We start from the raw sequence: 22,539 nt of genomic DNA on the forward strand, positions 1-22,539 counted from the left end.
ATGTGACGAAGCAAGAAGCTGTGGAGACCATGGAACCAAAAGTCCTCTATCTTTTGTTTTGTCCAAAAGTTCCAATGTCATTATAGTCTGTTGATAATGCTGTTCCCGCCTCTGATCTCACCAAGTCTGATCTCGCCAAGTTTGGATGGATTACCCATAGAAATTCTTGGTAAACAAGAAGCCAAAGTATCAATAACAGAAGCGGTTGAATTTAAAGATAGAGTGGACTCTAAGTATAGACATAAAAACCGTATTGATAGTTGTAAATATTTCCATGGATTAGTAAGAAGTCAACTGTAAGGCTATAAATTTGCTAGTGGTGTATTCTATTACTAAACTGGCCTTCTTGGTGATTGATCCATGTCTCATTTGGGTGTGGCTCATGGATCCTATCTTAGCCTGACCTGGATTGAACTTTAATGTTAGATTTTTCAATGCTCCATAAATCAGCTTCCAGTCAAACTTAGGATCTTCCATTTGCCACTGGACTGCTCTATCACTGAACTACGAGCTTTCTTGGTGACCATTCTATCTCTGATTTAATTTTCATACTGGCCATAGATTTTAGCTTGCGTAACTCTGCTTTCCTGGGCTTTAATATCGCGCTACACTTTTTTGTGAATCAGCTGAGTAAATCTTATGACCTCCCATTCGCTGCTAGGGTGTTCCATCTATAATTTGAGTGTGGCTCACAGAGTTAATTTTTTGGAACTCTAACCTAGACTTTAATACCATGTATAAACTTCTTACGAATCAGCTATAATCAGTCAAATCTAAAACCTCCCAGTTGCTATTAAAATTGCCAAACACTAATACTGGAATGCTCTCCTTTCATGGATCTTGTCATTCTGTCTCAACGTTCTCTGTTGCTTTTATGAGCTGTTCTTTGTTCCGCGCTAATTTATGCTAAGAAGCTGAGAAGTTATACCGTTCAGCAAGCATGTATGTCCTGATCTGCTATTATGTCTTGTTAGGTTTCCAGGCTTTGTAACAATTCTGATTTTAGCTATTCAACTTCTACTGTAGTGTTTACCATTCCTGTGGGGTGTTGATTTGCACCCTCCTTCAAGCAAAAAGAGGGGTAAAAATTTATTAAGACAGAAAGGAATATAACAAGGAGAGCTCAACAAGGAGCTCGATCCTGAGCAACAAGATCATCAAATTCTTGCACCATCTCAAAGGACAGTTGCCTCCTATTCCTAATATTCCAACCCGGATCATGACTAGAAGCCCATTTGGCTAAACAATCAGCAGTTCTATTCCATTCACGAGGAATATACGTGAACCTAATGAACTGAAAAGAGGAAGAGAAGAAAAGAATGTGCTTAACAGCAGTGGCCAGCTGCCAACTAACATCCTCAAGCTCTTGCGAAGAAAGCATGTTCATCACCACCTGGGAATCAGACTCACAAATAATCTTACTCCATCCCCGCAAGCAACACTGTTCCACAACATATAAAATAGCCTGAGCTTCCATGAGATTGTTAGTATAATCACCCTTATGAACTGAGAAGAAAAATTTAACATCCCCAGAACTACAACGAGCCACTCCGCCAATACCAGCCGGACCAGGATTCCCACGGGAAGAACCATCAGTGTTAATTTTCAGAACTCCACAGGGAGGAGGAGTCCAGTGCCCATCCCGGTTAACCCGACCCTTCCTCTGATGGTGAAGCTGCCTGGACATAGAAGGAAACCTATGAGCTGCAGCCCCATCCTGAAGATGAAAATTGAGGCGATTACAGATAGCAAGATCAACCGGATCCATACCCCCATCAAGCTCACATTTCACAAGAATAGTTTCCTGAAGAGAATGTGATATTTTCCACCAAAGATGCAAAACACCAAGCCGGACATCTTGGAATATGCGACGATTCCTCTCCAACCAGATATGCCAAAGCATGAAAGATGGGCCAGCAATCCAAGCAGCATGGAGAGAAGAAGACTTGGAGGGAGCACTACCCAAGCGGGCCCAGAACTCAGGCAAAGAGGAAGCATGCCGACAAGAGCAACCCCAAGCGCTCCACCAAAGGTGCCATATCTGAGTAGAATAGGAGCAATGGAAGAACAGATGGGAGACAGACTCCTCTCCATTACCACACAAAACACAATAAGAGGGGCCCTGAAATCCACGTTTACAAAGATTATCCCAGGTAAGACAACGGTTGTGAGCCACTAGCCACATGAAAAAATTGCACTTGGACCAAGAAACTTTATTCCAAACTTGCTTCCACCAAGGGACCTCAGCATTCCCAAATAATTGTCTAGTTATCTCCTGATACCCAGCAGAGACATGATATTTACCAGGCAAGGTACCACCCCAAGCCAAAACATTTGGACCAAGCAAAGAAGAACACTCTCTAGAGGCCAGAATTTGAGAAAGCTCCTAACGATCCATGTCTATACCTCCAGGAGGCCAATTAGAAGAATGCTTCCATCTGTAACCAACAACAGGTCCCAATTGATAAGGAGTCTCGTAATGAGCCACTTTATCCCATCCAGCGGCAAGAAAAGAGTCACAAAGAGGCTGAAGATGAGGGTATATGGATAAAATGGAAGGGAATCCATCCCAAGCATCAGACCAAAACAAAGCCTGAGAACCTCCTTTACATATCCAGAACAGACCCCTCTTCACCAACATCGCACCTGTCTTCAAAGTATGCCAAACCATTGAGCCACGACCTTCAAGAGGAAGTGTAGAAACAGAGCAAGGATCAGCACCATGAAAATATTTATGAGTGATAATACGAGCCCAAAGTTGATGTTGTCCAGAGCACCATCGCCAATAAAGTTTAGCAGCCAAAGCTTGACTACTCAATAGAGCAGATCGAAGACCAAGACCACCCTCCTTTTTAGGCCTACAAACAGTTGCCCAATTAACCAAACTCCATTTAGTACTATGCAAATTACCACTCCAAAGGAATTGTCGAGAAAGAGCATCAAACTCCTTGAGAAAGTAAATAGGTGCAGCTTGAACCACGCTTCTATAAGTAGGAAGAGCTTGGATAACAGCTTGAAGAAGAGTAACCCGGGCAGCAGTAGAAAGCCATCTATGAGTCCAATGATTTACCTTATCCTGAAGCTTGGTAATCAAATTTTTCCAGAAGAGACGTGGCTGCCTGGAAACAACAATAGGAATGCCAAGATAAGTCAAAGGAAGTGATCCTATCTGAAATCGTAGGATACCAACAATCTTGTGTTGAATAGAATCAGGAGTGTTAAAAAAGTAAATGGAAGATTTGTGCTCATTAACTTTCTGGCCTGAAGCTGCCAAATAAACGTCCAAAGCATGTCGAAAGGCTTCAGCTTCCTTGATCCTAGCAAGACTGGCAAGAGCAGAATCATCAACAAATTGAAGATGGGAAAGAGAAGGTAAGCCATTACCCCACCGCCAGCCTTGAATAGAATTCTGGGACACCTGATGCTTAATGAATCTGCCCAAGCCTTCAGCCATGATGATGAATAGATATGGGGAGAGAGGGTCACCCTGGCGGAGGCCTCTAGAAGCACCAAATAGTTGAGAAGGTTGACCATTAATAAGAACAGAAAAAGACGCAGAAGTAACACAACTCATAATCCAACTCACCTAGTCAGAGCTAAATCCAAAAGAAAGAAGAATACTCCTTAGGAAGCTCCATTTAACTCTATCATAGGCCTTAGCCATATCCAGCTTAACAAACATGGCTCTCTCCCTTGAAGTAGCCATAGAGTGAATAGCCTCAGTAGCAATAACCACTCCATCCAAAATTTGTTTGCCAGCAACAAAACCACCTTGTTCTTCTGAGATAATAATGGGAAGCCACCTTTTCAGTCTCTCAGCAATCAACTTAGTAATAACTTTGTAAACCACATTACATAAGGCAATTGGTCTAAAAAACTCCAATTGATTAGCACCCTCTCTCTTAGGAATAAGAGTCAAGAATGTAGAGTTCAAAGCTCGAAGCATCTGCTTGCTAGCATAGGATTCTTTAACCATCTCTAGCAAATCATGATTAATGATGTCCCAAAATTCCTGAAAGAATTCAACTGGAAAGCCATCAGGACCAGGAGCCTTGCCCTTAGGCATGCCAAAGACCACCCCCTCCAGCTCTTCCAAAGAGATAGGACGCATGAGATAATCATTCATTTCCTGAGTGATAAGGGAAGGAATATAGGACAAAATAATATTTTCTTCATTATCAGCAGGAGGAGAGTCCTCAGAGAAGAGGGTAGAGAAGTACCAAATAGCCTCCTGGAACAAAGCTGGCAAGGAATTCAGTTGGATACCTTGAGAATTAACCAAAGAAGAGATAGTGCTCTGATTCCGGCGAGATTGCACTGTTTTATGGAAAAAGGTAGTGTTTCGATCACCTTCCTGGAGCCAATCAACTCTAGCCTTTTGCTTCCAAAAAATTTCCTCTCGAAGTTCCCATTCTTCTAGAGCTCTAGAAGCAAGGGATTCAGCCTTGCCAAGATCCTCTGAGAAACCTCGATCTCTAATCTCCCTTGTGATGACATCAAGATCTTCTTGAGCAAGCCTCTTCATAAAGCGAAGGTTCCCAAAGCATTCCCTATTCCATATCTTGAGCTGTCTTTTAACATATTGAAGCCTTTTAGAAAATGAGAACATTGCAGTACCATATGCAGGAGCACCATCTTTCCACCAACAAAAAACAAAATCATGAAGAGAGGAGTCACGAAGCCACATCAACTGGAACTTAAAAGGAGGATGCTTCGAAACATAAGCCCCTATAGCGGAAAATTTGATTGGCCAATGATCTGAACCCCTCCAATCAAGGATTTCTGAAGAGATAGTAAGGGTGCCACTAACCCAGAAGCAAGAAACAAGAAATCTATCCAGACATTCTGAGATAGAAGCAACACCAGTCCTACGATTATTCCAAGTATAGAGACCATTAGAAGGCTTAACATCAGAGAGATGCAAAAGAGATATGTGTTGCCGAAGAAGAGCAGAAGAAGGTCCCAATCTAGCCAAACCACCATGCTTCTCCTCCAGACTTAAAACTGAATTGAAGTCCCCTGCTAACACCCAAGGATGATAAGGATGACAATTTCTAACATATTGAATATGTTCCCAAAGTTCCTCCTTTCCCACAAGATCAACAGGTGCATACACATTAGCAACCATGATTACCTCTCCTGAGTCTAGAGCAGAAGCTACCATAGAGAGAGCTGAGCGAGAAGACATCCAGCCAAGAGGAGAAATTTTTTGAGGATCCCAAAATATAGCTAAACCCCCAGCACTGCCTGTTGCCCCAACACACTGGCATTGGCCACGAGACCAAATACTAGATGCATGTTGGACCATAGCCTCCACAGAGAGCTTAGTCTCTTGGATACAAAAAACATCAGGACTATGATCAACCACCAAGTTATGAATAGCCTTTTGTCTAGGGATGCTATTCAACCCCCTTACATTCCAAGAGAGAATAATCATCATTGGGTAGAATTGGGAAAATGAGAATCCAAAGGTTTCACTGAACCAGACTCAATCAATATATCTCCTGTGAGTTTAATCTTCTCTTGGTTTGTTTTGCGCCCACTCCTTAGAGGGGGAGTAGAAGAAGCCCGCTTAAAGTGTCGAGGCAACAACCCCAAGGGGAGAGGAGATCCCTTGCCCTTACCTGATGGTAGCACATCCTTAACCAAGTCAGCCAAAACAACATCATTATCCTCCAACACTGCAGGAGTCACCAGAGCCTTTGTCACAGGAGTTACAGGGACCTCACAGTTCTGATATACTACAACTTGGGATGCCCCACAAGCATCATTAGGAACAGATCTCTCATCTGGGCAAACTGGATCAGAAGAGATAGGAGGAGGAATACCCTCCTCTAGAACCATACTATCCAGCATCTCAAAGCGGTTAAAACTTGAATCAGATAATCTTTCTTTCAAAGGCCTCTTTTGACCACGTCCCTTAGCTCGAGGGCGAACAGAGGTAAATCCATCCTTATCCTGCATTTGAGCCTTACCCTTACCTATAGCATCTTGCGGATTCATCCCCTTGGTAGTATTAGCCATTTGAGATTGTCCTTTCCCTGTAGTATCTGCCAAACCACCAGCATTGCCAGCTGTAGAACCATCCACTCCTTTGAAACTCGAGTTACGGGGGCACTGACGCTGTAAATGACCATACTCATGACAAATCCGGCAACGGAAAGGGAGGGATTCATAATCTAACTGCTGCACCCAAGAAGAATCCCCCAGACAAATTTCCAAAGAATCTGGTAATGGGTTATTCAAATTAATTTCAACACAAATTCTAGCATAAGAAATAACCTTTTTATTGAGGGATTGATGTGCGATCGTAGCCGGCTTCCCCAACAAAGCAGCAATTTGTCGAAGGATGTCTTCACACCAAAATTCCAAGGGAAGACGAGGCAAGCGAACCCAAACTGGCACTGTTGAAGGGAGATCCTCAGCAGAATTAAAACCTAAATGCCAAGGTTTGACAAATAACCCCACATGGTTGTAGAAATAAGGGCCTCCTTCAAAAACACGATCACGATCAGACATGCAAGAGAATACAACAAAAAGATAACTATTCCCTGCCAACATAATCTCCATATCGCCTTCCACCTGCCATGAGCGGCGGATCCATGCCTCAAGAGCGGATAGGGAAATCCGGATTCCAAGAAATTTGCATATCAAAGCATGCTTGGTCCAATAATCAATGTCCTCCATTACAGCCGTTGGAGGAATAACCAGAACAGGGTGATCATGGCTACACGGAAAACAACCATTAACTTTTTTCAGCTTGGAGCTCTCCCCTGAATAAAACGATTCAGATCGCATTGCATGCATAGTTGGAGAAGAACCATCTGTTCTCACCAACGGAGAAGAAATCCCAGGCCCTGCCGTGCAAACAATAAGAGTTATTAATCTGTTAGTTTTCTAAGCTTTCTAATTTTGATCTCTTATAATGACTGATATTTGCTTTTCATTCTGCAAATTATTTTTAATAGAGTGAAATTCAATGTGAATGCCACTCATGAATTGGGACGCCATGGAAGCTGTGCCTTTAATCTTAATGAGCATGACTACCTCAACTCTACACTTGCTCTCAAGAGAAATAGATATTCTGGGTGTTCTGGAAGCTACAGTTAAGGACTGTTTTCATATGCACTTTTGGGACGTTATTTAGGGCAAGTAATTATTAGAACTTTTATTTTGTTTCTAGATTTGCAGAGATTTTGCCCATTGGAGAAGAATGCAGTTCAGATGGGCAATTGGAGACTATGGGCAATCCTACTGGGGCTTTTCCCAAGGTAAGATGAAATATAAACTGGGACGGTAAATAGTTGTTTGCCTTCACATTCTTGCAAGGTAATTTTGAACTCAAATGTGTGTTCATTCAAAATGAGGCCTTTCTCATTGGCTTTTGCTTTTGAATCACATTCTTGAAACCAATTCAGATTTGAGTTTGACAAAGAGGGGATAACATGGAGGGAGTGAACAAAGACACTCTTACTAAACTGAACACCACTTTCCAATGTGCGCAGATATATCGAAACAGCCCACTCTTTAGGGCATTGCAACAACATTGTCAAAGGTTGGTTTTAGCATGATTTGATTTTGTACGTTTACATACTTTTGAAATTATCATAATAATCAAATTAAATTTGTAGGAAAAATCAATAGATGTTCCCAAGCAAGAGCAAATTAGGTGACGCAGATTGTGAATATCTTCTGTACATTGGAAATTTAATTATAACATGCTACGCTTTTGTTAGTGTTCTAGTGTTCTAGTTTTTACGTCTTGCATAAAACCCTCCTAGTGCATTTAATATTCCTGTTATATTAGTATGAGTATTTCATTTAGATGTTAGAAACCATCATGGCATGACTTTTGTGAAAAAAACAGTGACCTGCCAAAAATCATTTGGTAGTTCATATATTGGATTAAAGACTATTAACTTATCAATTTATACTTTGTTTATAAGTTATCTTACTCTCACTTAAATATATAGTGTCTAAATATCCATTAAGTTGCTAAAAACATCCTGGCCATACATTGGGAGACAATTTCATTGTGCTTGATTGTCACCTTAGTTTGACAAATCTTATATTTTGTTCTTCAATCTCAGCTATTGCAAGGATTTATGTCTATCTACCATGTCCCCATTTTTTGCAAGTCCCCTAATTTTTGCGAGTCTACTAATTTTTTCCCTATAATCAAAAATTTCATTAAAATAAGAATTGTAACCATAAAAATGCCTTTTAACAAGGTAAATCTTGATCTAGGTCCTGCAATCCCCAAATAGGGAACAACTGCTTATATACAAGTGACTATATTGTTACTGTAATATGGTTTGCCTTGAGCTTTATAAATTGATAACACAAAAGGTCTAGACTAGGTAACATTAAATTGATAATACAAAAGTTCTAGATTAGGTAACAGTAAATTGATAATACAAGAGAAAGGACAGTTAGAGATATAACCTTACCAATAAAAATACCTTATAACAAGGTAAATTTTGATTTAGGTCTTGCTATCTCCAAATAGGGAACAATTCCATACATACAATTGACTGCCTTAAGCATTATAAATTGAAAATACAAAAGATATGCGATCCTAGTCTAGAGTTTAGGTAACAATATCTAATTTGTATGAAAGAAATTCACTTATGAATCTAATGTCCAATGGGTTATCCTTCACAAATAGTGCCTTTGTATAATGTAATCTGCACCGATTTCATCACAGGCCTTATTCCTAGCCTTTGTATGATGTAGCATGGTCAGGCCCTATTCTTGCCTTTTTATGATGTAGCATGGTTCATTCCACCTCAAGAACTACTTATTTTGTCAGGTGTTAATCAAATGCAATTGAAAATATAAATACACATAATACTCCACCTAAGTTACACATTTGATGTCTAATCATTACGGACTGATGAATATGATTACATAAAATATTGTAAACAAAATATACAAAGCCTGACTCCATCATATATATTGAATATAAAATGTATAAAGTCTAATCTAAGTGGAGTTCACATATATGCAGGCAGTTTGTATTGCAAGTATTACGTGGTCAAGAATGTAAACATCACAGCAATCTGCTTAAATAGAGATGTCCATATGTCAACAGAATAAACATTCATCTAAATATTGATCTGATGCAAAAAATAAAAATAAAATATTGATCTGATGCATTCTGTCTTAGATGGATGTCTGTTATACGCAGTCACATGTATTAATCTTTCTGTATTTACCATTTAGTGACGAGTAGTAATAATTATCATATTATGAATATATATTTGTGGTCACACCAGATATCACAGGCAATTATGAATTGCCTTTTACCGTCTCTGATGGTTGTTGTTTGTACCTCTTTTATCTGTGTTGGCTTATATCGACCAGATTGTCTTCTCACTCTTATTCTCCTTGTTGTTAGTACATTTCCTCCTTTTACCTCAATCCTCTATGTATTATTTTCTTATATTGATCTGATTATTTTTCTACTTATTATTCTTTCTCTATTAGTGATCCACACAAGGTGTTTTTTTAATTGTTTTGATTGCCACTTTTTTCCGGACGATCCATTATTGATTTAATATGTTGCAAGGACTAAGAGATGTGTTTCTTGTCTTGCATCCCTGCTGTTCCAAGTCCTTCAATTATTTAATTCATTTTGAAGCGGTTACGTAGATATCCAGACGGAATAACTACAGGGTTTGGGGTTGTTCCAAGCTTATTTGATCTTCCCTCTATAGTAGGCTCACATGAGCTTTAAATAGGTATTGGCAGATCAACTTGTATTTAACTCATAATGTGGTTGTGTTGATGTCTACGAGGTTTAAGAAAGCCTTATAATTTGCAATTTAATTCATAATATGTTTCTGATTAACAAACTCAACGATGTAAATGGTTTGAATACTTTATTATTTCCATATGATTTATAGATCATAGAATTTGAAGTTAGTTTCCTCCTTATATTGCTGATCCAAAACATGGAATGGGATTGTTCTTATATTGCTATTTCGATTTCTATCATCACTTCCAAAATGTCTATTCCCATAATTGTTCAAGACTGAATGGTTAAAGCTTACCCTATGGTTGTATAAGTGGGTTATATATTACACCAAAAGAGTTAAGCAAGACTAATGTGAAAATTTAACTTGGTGTAACTTAGTTATTCTTTCACCTTAGAACTATTCCAACAAATCTGTTAAGTTTGAACCAGAATTAACAGATAACAACATAAATTTTATCCTAGGAAAAACCTCCTTCTTGAGGAAACAACCCAGCCACACAAAATGATGCTTTTATATATTCAAATGCTTATGAAAGTTACAATCTTGTATCACCAGTAATAAGACAACTTCTCAGATGAGAATACCGAAACAGAAATCTGATGAAGATTCAGTCAACAAGATTATTTACAATATGTGCCAAAGATGAAACCACGGTATATACTATGCAAAGTGACCCGACTAAAGCCTTGAGACATATGAATAATTAGAAAGACATGAGCCAAGAGAGAATGAGCAAATTCTGAGCAGATGGCAAGCATATGTATCTACAACCATTCATTTTCTGTCTGAACTTTACACCCGGAGTCCTTATTAACAAACGCAATGCAAAACAAACATATGGAGGACGATTAAATAAGCGGCTTCCTTGAAATGAAGAGACCATCTTGATAGTTACGAGAAAGAGGAACCATCACTGCTTGACAAATTACAAAAGCACCCAAAGGGAGTGAATATGAAGAGTCTGATAATAAAAACAAAATTACTTGACGGAATACCAAAAAACTTAAGATGCCAACTAATGTAGAACTGCCATGAGAAGGAACTTCTTCAGCGTGAAAGTCAACATGAAGTTCGATGGTTGAAGGGTAAATAATGTCAGAAGCAAACTTGACGTACACCAACATTTGACTATCAGCATAAACTTTCATGCAGTTGAATATAGAGGAAATGATCTCTCTTGCAGCTACATCAGATCTTCAACAAAAATCAACTCTTGTTAAATCAATTGATAAACTCATGTGGGAAAGAAAGTCAAGCACTATAGAGGTTCACAAGGATTTATAAGAAAACTGGTAGAAAGTTAGTTGGAGGAGAGGAAATAGGACATGTGCGCCTATGTCTATGTATTTTATACATATCCTAACTGATTCGCCTGAGTGGGTGTATAACTGCGAAATATTGCTTGGAAACAAATAGTTCACTAAAAGGGTTTCATCTTCATGAACAGGTACACCAAAGCATCTTAGAAAATAGAAATACATATCGATAGTATGAGTGGTTTAAGGGCCTTGATCCCGTTGATATAGTTAAGTAGGCAGCTTGGAAGGTGAAGGATACCTCCAGAGCGCAAGTGCCTAGTATATAGTTAGGTGGTGTTTATTAATTCCACATCACATTATAAATCTATAAATTATTATACGCAGTAAACAAATGATTCTTAGGAAGGTACCTATGCCTGGTTGTATGCCCAAAAGATGAGAGGGTGTTAATGGTTGTCATAACATATGTTAAAAAGAATAATGCCAACTTATCTCTTCCATCACCATCACGGTCTCTATTAAAAGACTACCAAGTTGAGAACAGTAACATATTAGGCAAGATATTCTAGGTTGCAACTTATAATCTCCCAACGGAATTCAAAGTTGCAAATGCAAAAAACAAATAAGATCGATGATTGGTGATATTGAAACCATCAATGGGTTGCTATAAATTTATGATTTTTGTGACAAACAGATAACTAAAATTGGCAAAGCCTAAATTTTAAAAGGTAGCCCAATGTTGTTGCCACATGATAACGTGCAATAACCTATCCAAAAATCCTCAAGCAAGAGATAGCTAATAGGACCTAATAGGAGAGGACATGATAATAATAGATGTTTTGGCTCCTACAAACATTTTGTTAAGGTTCAATTGGTTCACGTAGGTTAAGTTCCCCATTATTTGGCTATCAAAAGGGTTTGGTTAGCATTCACTTGCTTCGCAAAGTTGAACTTGCCTCTTGCTACCTTGGATATGATACAATAATCCTTGTTAGTTTTCCCTTAGACATGGCAGATGCCTATAGATACTATTGCATCTTTTGTATTAGCCAACGTTCGCCCTATTTGGGCTACCGCAAAGTTGTGGTTCCGTTCACCTAGTTCGTAGAGGTGAAGTTGCCAATGACTACTATAGATATGATACAATAACATTTGTCAGTTTTCCTTTAGATCGTTCTCTTGGTGGATGCTTATAGATAGTACTGCATCTTTTATGTTATCCAACATTACCCGTGTTGATGGAGGTGAAAGATTGCTAAAGGCTATTCTTGCTTTGATACAATTATGATTTCACGTGTAGTTACCTTAGCATTCAGTTAGTTGTAATCAAAGAAGATGTTTTATCAGGATATTTGTTTGGCAGTCATCTATTGAAGGGGTTTGATCGACAGAAAGTGTTACTTGGATTTGTGAAGAAGTTAACAATATTTGGAAGGGTAATCAGGAAGAAAGACTTTGTGTAGGAATGAAATGTACCGACTCCTCTTGTTATGTCCATTGTTGCAATAGAGAGGGGAAAAAAATGGGGCCTACAGTGTAGTGCGCAATGCATCGACATTCCTCCTTCATCTTGGATGTGCTATGGATAGGTTATAGGTAGCCATTGTGCATGGGTCAAGGATAATAATCTTTACAATACACATTTGAGTCAATTGGTAATATCTTTGCGATGTTTTTGTGGGATGTCGGGCATTATCATTTTAATGCTTATATGTGCTAGCCATTCTTATCTTTGTGATGCCTATACATGACAATTGCTATTATCATAGTAATGGCTATTGAATTATTAGAGCACGAAATGCTACATTACTAGTCACTTTATTACCCGAGCAATTTTATTAGAGCCGGTGTTGTAGTTAGACCAACTAGGGTACGTGCAGAGAAGAACCACCAATACCTGATATCTCTCAGGAACCTATCCTTTTTAGTTTGTATGGTGGCTTCTCTTCATCATACATGTATTGTCATGGGCGTGTTCATAATGAGTTGTATAAATTGAATTGCACATAAGCATACCCATCGTTCCCATGAAGTGCAACCAAAACTAATAGAAGTTGACACGTTTTGTTACCAGAACAAAGTATGCCATAATATACTATAGCCGAAGAGTCTATGATGTGGGTATGTGAGCTAGAGGAGGAGCGCATGTAGAATAAAATTCCTTTTCGACTTGAATGTTACTGACAGGAAAAATATTTCAGTGCACGGTGGCAGAATCAAAGGTCAGAGAAAGAGATATCCTATAAGAATGTTGTAGAGGTGTTACAAAGAACTAGTTTGACTTATGCACATGATTAAATGAATTTGAGATGATTGTTGATAACCTAGCTAGCACGATTTATATGATAATTTTTGTAGTATTTGTTCGGCAATAAACTTAGTCTCTATGCCAATAAGATGAATCTTAGCATTCAATGTAGAGTACTAAGGTGTCAATACAATGAAAGTGTTATGATAGGACGATGCAGAGGATTGTTGAGTGAACACAAATCTGACATAACTCATTTGAAAAGGGATAAAGGCTTTAGTTTTTCAAAGGGGTTTGATCTACACCAAGTGGTACTCGAAATCATGAAGAAGTTGACAATATCACGAAGGGTAATCAAGAAGTAAGACTTCGTGTGGGAATGAAATGCACTGATTCCTCTTCCCATCCCCATTGGCATTAAAGAGAGAGGAAAGGAATGGGGCCCGCGGTGTAGTGTGCAATGCACTGATATTCCTTCTCTATCTTGGATGTGCTATGGATTGGTGTTAGGTAGCCATTGTGCATGAGTCAAGCATTATTATCTTTGCAATACACATTTGAGTCAATTGTTAATATCTTTGTGATCTTCTCTAGGCTGTCCGACATTATCATGTTAATGCTTATATGAGCCACACAATCGTATCTTTGTGATGCCTATATGCGACAATTTTTATTATTTCTCTGATTTCCGGAAAACAAGTTATTATAATAATGGCTAGTGCACTTTTAGAGCATGAATTGCTTCGTTACTAGTCACTTTATTGCCAGGGCAATTTTATTAGAGCTGATGTCGTAGGTAGACCAACTAGAGTACGAATAGAGAAGAACGACCAATACTTCATATCTATCAGGGACTTACCCTTTTTAGCTAGTAAAGGTTGCTTCTCTTCATTGTACATGTATTGCCATAGGAATGTTCATATTGAGTTATATAAATTTGATAGAGTTGAAATTAAAGTAATAGTGAAATACAGATAAGCATACACATCGTTCCCATAAAGTGCAACCAAAACTAATAGAAGTTGGCACGTTTTGTTACCAGAACAAAGTATGTCATAATATGCTATAGTCGAAGAGTCTATGGTGCGTATGTGAGCTAGAGGAGTGCACGTAAAATAAAAATCTTGTGCGATTTTAATGGTAATGACAGAAAATTATTTTAGTGTACGGTGGAAGAATCAAGGAGAGAGAAAGAGACAACCTACGAGAATGTTGCAGAGGTGTTACAAAGAACTAGTTTGACTTATGCATGTGAAGAATTGAATTGGAGATGATCACCAATAGTCTAGTTAAGCAAGATTTATAAGATAATTGTTGTAGTATTTGGTCAACAATAAACTTAGTCTCTGTGCCAATAAGATGAACCTTAGCATTCAATGTAGTGTCCTAAGGGGTCAATAATGTGAAAATGTTATAATAGGACGATGTAGAGTACTATAGGACGATGTAGAGTACGGTTGGGTGAGCACAAATCCAACATAACTCATTTGAAAAGGGATAAAGGCTTTAGTTTTGCAAAGGGGTCTCATGACCATCTTTTCAAGGCAATTTGATGTCATGGCAAGATGGTTATGATGCAAAAGGCATGGGATCGATAGATACAACTAGAGAAACATCATTGGCTGACTAAACAAATTGAAATGTATGAATTTAATTGCAAATGCTTCAAAAATGCAAGAACAACTTGCCTTGACCCAAAGGGAGGTTATTTAAAACTTTTGAAGCAACTTTCAAACGGTGCTTAATTACTTTTCAAATGGGTGACCATAGGGTTACAAAGTAATTTGTTTTTCATTAGAAACTTATCCAGATGACCCCAAATCATCTATTTTTACCTCAAACATGCTAAATAGGCTAGATAAGCCTCGTTAATGAATTCCAATTCTAATTTGTACTTTGGGACCCCTTGATCACATTTGACCACACAAAGACCATCTTAGCTCATATAGGAGTAATGGCCACAATGCCTAATAGTTTAAAGTGACCGTATTAGACTACACCATGACAAAACAAAAAAGAATAACTGAAAATTAATCTCTTGAGGCATAGTATTGTCCTGGTGCCTTGCACCATAGGAGTTGCTAAATTATTATATTTTAACTACTATCAAATTTTTTGGTTTCAAAGGAAGCTTTAACCAAAGCACAACAATGGGAAACTTTTGTTTGCAAATCCTTTGAGCCACTTGACGAGGAGAACTACATGTGACTTTGATTAGTCTTGAAGTGGGTACATAGCCAATTTAGATTGAATAAATACAAGGTTGGGGATTGTTCCACACTTATTTGACCTTCCCTCTATAATAGGCTTGAAATGAGCCTTAAATAGGTATTGACATATTAACTTGTATTTAACTTAGAAAGTTTTTGTGTTGAAGTCTATAAGTTTCAAGAAGGCCTTGTATTTAATTCATAATAAGTTCTTGATTGCTGAACTCAGTGATGTAAATGGTTTGAATACCTTATTATTGCCATATCATTTATAGATCATAAAATTTGAAGTTAGTTTCCTCCTTATGGGGTTGATCCAAAACATGGAATGAGATTATTATTATATCAATGTTTCAATTTCTATTATTATTTCCAAAAGGTCTATTCTCATTAATGTTCAAACCTAATAGTTAATACTTTCGCTTTAGTTTTATAAATGAGTAGTATGTTACACCAAAATGGTTAAGGCAAGACTAGTGTAAAAACTTAACTTTATGTAACCTAGTCATTGTTTCACCTTAGAACTATTCCAACAAATAAACTCTAGTTATCTCAATTGATGAACTCATGAGGGCAAAAGAGACAAGCACTTTATGAACTCGCGTGGGAAAGAGAGACAAACACTATAGAGTTTGTCAAGGAGTTATAAGAAAATAGGTACAAAATATTTTTGGTTTAAAAGGAAGCTTTAGGCAAAGTGCAACAATGGGAAACTTTTGTATACAAATCTTTTAAGGCACCTGATGAGGAAAACTACACATAACTTTGATCTATTTTGAAGCAGGTACATAGCATATCCAGACGGAACAACTACAATGTATGGGGTTGTTCCAAGCTTATTTGACCTTCGCTCAATAGTCGGCTACAAGTGAGCCTTAAATAGGTATTGACAGATTAACTTGTATTTAACTCATAATATGGTTGTGTTGATGTCTACAAGATTTAAGGCAGCCTTATAACTTGTAGTTCAATTCATAATATGCTTGTGATTAACGAACTCAACGATGTAAATGGTTTGAATACTTTATTATTTCCATATCATTTATAGATCATAAAATTTGAAGTTAGTTTCCTCATGTTTCTTATCCAAAACATGGAATGGGATTGTTCTTATATCGCTATTTCTATTTCTATTATCACTTCCAAATAGTCTATTCCTATGTATTTTTTCAACAATAAACTTAGTGTCTGTGCCAATAAGATGAATCTTAGCATTCAATAGTGTACTAAGGTGTCAATAAGGTGAAAGTGTTATGATAGGATGATGCAGGGTACAGTTGGGGGTGAGCGCAAATCCAACATAACTCATTTGAAAAGGGACAAAGGCTTTAGTTTGCAAAGGTGTCTCATGACCATCTTTGCAAGGCAATTTGATGTCATGCCTAGATGGTTATGAGTCAAAAGCCTGGGATCGATGGATACAACTAGAGAAACATCATTGGCTGACCTAACAAATTGAAATGTTTGATTTTGATTGCAAATGCTTAAAAAATGCAAGAACAACTCGCCTTGACCCAAAGGGAGACTATTTAAAACTTCTGGAGCAATTTTCGAACGGTTACCAATTACTTCAAAAATGGGTGACTGTAGGGTTACATAGTAACCTGTTTTTCATTACAAACTTATCGAAATGAGCCCAAATCATGTATTTTTATTCCAAAAATGCTAAAATAGGCTAGATAAGCCCTACTACATGAATTCCAATTCTAATTTGCACTTCAGGACCCTTCGATCACATTTGACCACACAAAGACCATTTTAGCTCATATAGGACTAATGGCTAAAATGCCTAATAGTTTAAATTGACCTTATTAGACTACACCATGACCAAAAAAAAAAAAAGAATAACTGAAAAGTAACCTCTGGAGGCATAGTATTGTCTTGGTGCCCCTGCACCATAGGAGTTGCTCAATTATTATATTTTAACTACTTTCAAATACTTTTGGTTTCAAAGGGAACTTTAACCAAAGCACAACAATGGAAAACTTTTGTAAACAAATCCTTTGAGCCACCCTACGAGGAGAAGTACACGTGACTTTGATCCATCTTGAATTTGGGTACATAGCCAATCTAGATGGAATAACTACAAGGTTGGTGGTTGTTGCGTGCTTATTTGACCTTTCCTCTATAATAGTCTTGAAATGAGCCTTAAATAGGTATTGGCATATTAACTTGTATTTAACTCATAAAGTTTTTGTGTTGGAGTCGACAAGATTTAGGAAAGCCTTATAACTTGTATTTAATTCATAATAAGTTCGTGATTAATGAACTCAGTGATGTAAATGGTTTGAATACCTTATTATTGCCGTATCATTTATAAATCATAGAATTTGAAGTTAGTTTCCTCCTTTTGTGGCTGATCCAAAACATGGAATGGGATTGTTATTATATCGCTATTTTGATTTCTATTAATATTTCCAAAAAGTTTATTCTCATTACTGTTCAAACCTAATAGTTAATATTTATGGTTTAGTTGTATAAATGGGTAGTATGTTACACCAAAAGGGTCAAGGCAAGACTAGTGTCAAAACCTAACTTTGTGTAACCTAGTTATTGTTTCAACTTAGAACTATTCTAATAAATCAACTCTAGTTATCTCAATTGACGAATTCATGTGGGAAAGAGAGACAAGCACTTGATGAACTTGTGTGGGAAAGAGAGACAAGCACTATAAAGTTTTCACAAGGAGTTATAAGAAAAGTGGTTTAGAGTCAGTTGAAGGAGAGGAAATATGACATATGCATCTATGTGTGTGTACGTTATACATATTCTAACTCAAATAGTTTGAATATAGTGTTGATGTTTAGAGTAATTGACTCAGGATCCCCTTGATTCGTTCGAGCGGATGTATAATGGCGAAGAACTACTTGGAATCAAATAGTGCCCCGAAAGGGTTTCATCTCCAGAAATAGTTACACCAAAACATCTAAGAAAAGAGAACTACATATGGATGCTGAGAGCGGTTCAAGGGTCTTGATCTCGTAGATACGAGTATGTAGGCAGCCATGAAGGTGAAGGATACCTCCGAAGCGTAGGCTCCTCGAATATAGTTAAGTGCATTTATTAATTCCACATCACATCATAAATTTGTAAAATGACTAAACCTAGTAAAGGAATGATTCTCAAGAAGGAACCTATACCCAGTTGTATTCTAGAAAGTCGAGGGGGTGTTAATTGTTTGAATCGACTTTATTAAACCACATCATGACACGAAAAAAAGAATAAGTGCGAAGTGACCTCCAAGAGGCATAGTATTGTCTTGGTGCCCCTTCACCATAGGAGTTTCTCAATTATTATATTTTAACTACTACCAATAATATTTGGTTTCAAAGGAAGCTTTAGCCAAAGTGCAACAATGGAAAACTTTTGTCTACAAATCCTTTGAGGCACCTGACGAGGAGAACTATGCATAACTATATTCTATTTTGAAGTGGGTACATAGCATATCCACATGAAATAACTACAAGGTTTGGGGTTGTTCCAAGCTTATTTGACCTTCCCTCTATAGTAGGCTACAATTGAGCATTAAATAGGTGATGGCAGATTAATTTGTATTTAACTCATACTATGGTTGTGTTGATGTCTACAAAATTTAATATAGCCTTATATCTTGTAATTTAATTCATAATATGTTTGTGATTAACCAACTCATTGATGTAAATTGTTGGAATACTTTAGTGTTTCCATATCATTTGTAGATCATTGTATTTGAAGTTAGTTTCCTCCTTATGTTGTTGGTCCAAAACATGGAATGTGATTGTTCTTATATCACTATTTTGATTTCCATTATCACTTCCAAAAAGTCTATTCCCATAATTGTTAAAAACCTAATAGTTAATGCTTACCCTATGGTTGTATAAATGGGTAGTATATTATACCAAAACCATAGTAGCACGGGGACACGTCCGCCCCCTTTTTGCCGCATGCATTGGGGACTTGGGGACTCTGTTCCCCCCTTCCCCAGTGGGGGGACGTCCCAGTGTTAACTATTTACTAATTTGACTATCCCCCCTTCCCTAGTGGGGGGGACGTCCCAGTGTTAACTATTTACTAATTTGACTATTCATGTTCAATGTTTGATGTTTCAATTCAATGCAATGTTCAAGTATTTACTCTTTTACATCTTTATATCTTATATTGCAATAAATCTTTTCAAAACTAGTGTTTTAAGTACATTATGATCTCTCCCTATCTCGTTGTCGTCCCCCTGCTGTCCACAAATTATGACCCCTCTGTCCCCCTCTCACGGAAACTTGTCTCCCTGTTCCGCTCTCCCTCCATCCCCCAGGGTGGTGTATCTATGACCAAAATGGTTAAGGCAAGAATAATGTAAAAATTTAACTTGGTGTAACTTAGTTATTCTTTCACCTTAGAGCTATTCCAACAAATCAACTCTTGGTAACTCAATTGATGAACTAATGTGGCAAAGAAATACAAGCACTATATAGGTTCACGTGGACTCATAAGAAAACTAGTAGAAAGTACTTGGAGGAGAGGAAATAGGAGATGTGCACCTATGTTTGTGTATGTTATACATATTCTAACTGATTCATCTGAGTGGGATTATAATGGTGAAATACTTCTTGGAAATGAATAATACCTTGAAAGGGTTTTATCTCCATGAACATGTATACCAAAACATCTTTAGAAATTGAGCTACATATCAATAGTGCGAGTGGTTTAACGGCCTTGATCCCATGGATACATGTAAGTAGGTAGCTTTGAAGGTGAAGGATACCTCTAGAGCACAAGTTCCTTGGATATAGTTAGGTGGTGTTTATTAATTTCACATCATTTTACAAAATTATAAAATTACAATACTTTGTAAACAAATGATTCTTAGGAAGGTACCTATACCCCAAAGACAAGAGGGTGTTAATGGTTATTAATAACAATTTATCTCTTCCTTCAGCAATAGGGTCTCTATCAAAAGATTCTACCTAATTGAAAAAAGTAACATATTAGGCAAGATTTCTAGGTTGCAACTTACAATCTTCCAACCTAATTTAGAGTTGCAAATGTGAATAAGAAATAATGATGATAGGTGATATTGAAACCACCAATGGGTTCCCGAAAGACAAGAGGGTGTTAATGGTTTCATAACAGATTTTAAGAAGAATAATAACAATTTATCTCTTCCTTCAACAATAGGTCTCTATCAAAAGATTCTACCTAATTGAGAAAAGTAACATATTAGGCAAGATTTTTTAGGTTGCAACTTACAATCTTCCAACGGAATTTAGAGTTGCAAATGCGAATAAGAAATAATGATGATAGGTGATATTGAAACCACCAATGGGTTGCTATAAATGTGAATTTTGTCACATGCAGATAATGCAAATTGGAAAATCCTAAATTTTAAAAGATAGCCAAATGTTGTTGCCTCATGATAATATGCAAGAGCCTATCCAAAAATCCTCAAGCAAGACGTAGCTAATAGGAGAGGACATGATAATGATAGATGCTTAGGCTCTTGCAAACATTTCGTTAAGGTTGAGCTGGTTCGCGTAGGTTAAGTTCCGCATTATTTGGCTATCACAAAGGTTTGGTTAACATTCACGTGCTTTGCAAAGGTGATCTTGGCTCTTGCTACCTTGGATACGATACAATTGTTGGGATTAACGAGACAACAATAACAATTACATGCAAATATAACCAATATCAGAAAATAATAATGCACATAGAAGAGAACACAAGACACAAAGGTTTAAGGTGGTTCACCTAGTCCCTGGGCTACATCCACCAACAACGAGTCGAATATTTTATTATCCAGTGATTATAAGTTGATTACAATTCAAAGCTCAATACCACCGCAAGAAGCTACTACTGCATCACACATTATGAAATCCCTAACACTAAGCCATTTTATACAATAGTTTTGTCGTTTTAGGGTTATAATTAGTTACAACATGTCAGCCAAAAAAATATCGATAAAACAACCTCGAACCCCATTGAGGAATTGTGGAGAGGGTACAATACTTCCCTCATCAGTCACCACAAAATAACAACAATAAGTCTTGTTAGTTTTCCCTTCAAGATGGTAGATGCCTATAGCTACTATTGCATCTTTTGTATTAGCTAATATTTCCCCTATTTGGGCTACCTTAAAGTGTTGGTTATGTTCACCTATTTCATAGAGGTCTAGTTGCCAATGATTACAATAGATATGATAGGGTAACATGTGTGAGTTTTCCTTTAGATCGTTCTCTTGGTGGATGCCTATAGATAGTATTGCATCTTTTGTATTATCCAATATTATTGCTATTGATAGAGGTAAAAGATTGGTAAACATTATCCTTGTTTTGACATAGTTATGATTTCACGTGCAATTACCTTAGCATTCTATTGACTGTAATCAAAGAAGATGTTTTATCGGTATAGTTGTTTGACAGTCATCTATTGAAGGGGTTTGATCTACATAAAGTGGTACTTGAAATCATGAAGAAGTTGACAATATCACGAAGGGTAATTAGGAAGTAAGACTATCTGTGTGGGAATGAAATGCATTGAATCCTCTTCCCATCCCAATTAGCACAGAAGAGAGGGGAAAGGAATGGTGCCCACAGTGTAGTGCACAATGCACCAATATTCCTTCTCTATTTTGGATGTGTTATTGACAGGTGTTAGGTAACCATTGTGCATGAGTCAAGCATTATAATCTTTGCGATACACATTTGAGTCAATTTTTAATATCTTTTTGATCTTCTCTGGCTATTGGGCATTATCATGTTATTGCTTATATGATCCACCCAATCGGTACCTTTGTGATGCCTATATGCAACAATTGTTATTATTTCTCTTATTTCCTCATAATTGGTTATTATAATAATCGCTATTGCATTTTAGAGCACAAAATGCTTCATTACTAGTCACTTTATTGCCCGGGTAGTTTTATTAGAGTTGATGTTTTCGTTAGACCAACTAGAGTACGTGCAAAGAAGAACAACCAATACGTGATATCTATCAGGGACTTACCCTTTTTAGCTTGTAATTTGTTGCTTCTCTTCATCTTCAATGTACTGCCATGGGCATGTTCATATTGAGTTGTATAAATTTGATAA

This window comes from Cupressus sempervirens, chromosome 10 (genome assembly GCF_028749045.1).
Source record: "Cupressus sempervirens isolate cs-2001-9-10 chromosome 10, ASM2874904v1, whole genome shotgun sequence".
NCBI classification, from domain to species: domain Eukaryota; kingdom Viridiplantae; phylum Streptophyta; class Pinopsida; order Cupressales; family Cupressaceae; genus Cupressus; species Cupressus sempervirens.